This window comes from Echinops telfairi, unplaced genomic scaffold (assembly GCF_000313985.2).
Source record: "Echinops telfairi isolate 266 unplaced genomic scaffold, ASM31398v2 ScPeMD7_5;HRSCAF=22, whole genome shotgun sequence".
Taxonomy (NCBI): domain Eukaryota; kingdom Metazoa; phylum Chordata; class Mammalia; order Afrosoricida; family Tenrecidae; genus Echinops; species Echinops telfairi.
The window spans coordinates 14,851,975-14,854,201 of NW_022103901.1; positions in this window are offsets into that span (position 1 = coordinate 14,851,975).

Sequence of the window (2,227 nt, forward strand, 5' to 3'; positions counted from 1 at the left end):
CCATGTTACAAAGGATGGAGGGGATGGATCTGCATCGCCCTCACACTGATCTTGACTCACATTATCCCTCCAACAATTACACTGGTTCCATTTGAACGCTGTATTACTCCATGCATTGGGGAGTAGGAGGGCTCCTTTTCCACCTGCTCATCACAAGCTGCCCACCACCCTGTCGAGCAGAAGCACAGGCACTGACCTGGGCATTTCTGAGGCCAGCCACTTTCCTCAGTAGGTCAGCCTCCCGGGCATGGTTCTGCAGAGCCTCAAATCGGAACCACTCTGCTCAATCTGCCTTCATTCCCAACCCCACGCACTCCCCTGTGGGCCTGGCGTGGTTCTGGCCCTGTCTCCGTGGGGAGCAGAGACTCGCGGTGGTGGGGGGCATGGTAGGTACCCTTGGGTCAGCTCTCACCTGCAGCATAGCAGAACAACGAAACACTGCCTGGTCCTGTGGCTGGCACGATCGTTGCTCTGCCCGAGCCCACGGATGCTGCCGCCGTGTCACTCCATCTCCCTGAGAGCCTTCCTCTTTCCCTTCCAAGTTACCAGGTGTGATGTGAGCCAGGGAACCGGGTCTTGGAGACGGCGAATGACAGTCAAGGTAATCAGGAAATGGTCAGGGAGGCCAGCCCCAAGGATTCCCCGTGCCCCCTTCCCCCAGCCAAACAGAGGTAGAGGAGACAGCAAGACTGCCCAGAGGAGGTGACACTCAAGTGGCAGGTGAAAAGATCAGCACAGGTAGGTCAGGCACCGAGGGGACAGGTGGGTCTTGGCCAGAACAGCATGAGCCATGGCCTGCGTGGGGACTAGGCTCCAAGCAGGGGTCAGGAGGCACGGAGCCCTCTGCCATTCATTGGGTGTCCAGGAGGGACCCAAGTCGGACTTCCTGTCCACCAGGACATGTGGTAGGTGAGGTCAGCGGGGTGGGAGTGATTAGCCCAGTTCCCAGATGAGGGAACGAACCAAGGAGAGAGCAGGGGGTTTTCAGTGGTTTGTCCAAGATCACCCAGTTCGTTGCGACCAAAAGCAAGATTCGAGCCTGAGACCACTGGCTTTCAAGTTGCCGAGCCAGCGTCTCAAACGGTCACCTTCTGGCAAAATGAGAACTGCTGTGGAGGGGGGGAGCGGGGGCGAGGCGGATGCGTCTGCAGGGGGAGGCGGGAGCGTGCAGGGAAGCTAGTTATCCACGCCAAGGCAGTCTCACCTGGAACATATTCGAGCTGGGGCTGGGACGGGGCCAATCCTTCCGTGGGGTTTGCGACGGAGCAAGCCAGTGGTGGGACTTGGCAGGGGCTCGCCTGCCTGGAGGGTGAGGGCCAGCCCCACGTATACCATCCACCTGTGAATAGCACTAGATCGAGTTAGCTGCCTCCCCCGCCCCCTCCTCCACGGCCATGGCCTGGCCCACGCCTCACTGCACCCACTCAATGGCCCTCCTCTAATCCCCTGACATCACCGCTTGCCCAGCACAGGTCCTGCCTGGCAGCCCTGGCAGTGCCAGCCCTGGAGACCCTGCTTCGAACCCAATTTTGCTTGTCGTTTTCTCCCTCAGCTCCTGGCCGGACAGACTCCCTAGACCTGGCTGAGCTGGAGGCCGGGCGTTCAGGCTCTGCCTTGCTGTGTGGCTCCGGGAAGCAGCTGCCCCTCTCTGGGTGACCTCAGGAACCATAGCTAAGTCTCCCCTACTAAGCACATCCATCTGTTCTGATGTCTTCCCAGCACACCTGGTCACATTGGGCTTTGCTTTTTTGTTTAGTTAATAGGTTGATTGTTAGTCTCCCCCAAGGGACTGTGAACATCTCAAGGCAGACCCCTTGCCCAATTTATTTACCCCGCGTCTGACACACAGTAGGCGCTCAGTTACTATCTGTTGATTGAAGGTATGTATAAGGGGCCCTGTTGACTTAGCGGTTACATGTTAGGCTGCTGGTCCTGGGGTCAGCGGTTTGAAGCCCCTAACAAGCTCTGCAGGAGAAAGAGGAGGCTTTCTACTCCTGTGAAGAGGGACTGGCTTAGATCCTCACAGGGACTAGCTCTACCCTGTCCTACAGGGTGGCGATGCATCAGAAATCGACTCAATGGGCATGAGTTTGGTTACTGAGTTTGGTATTGAAGGGATGCATGAATGAGCCAACAGTTGGGTTTCCCACCTCTGACAGGAGGTACCTCCCTTGCCCTCCACGTCAGCCCCTGTGTGCTTCTGGGTGTACCTGTGGGCACTCGTCTC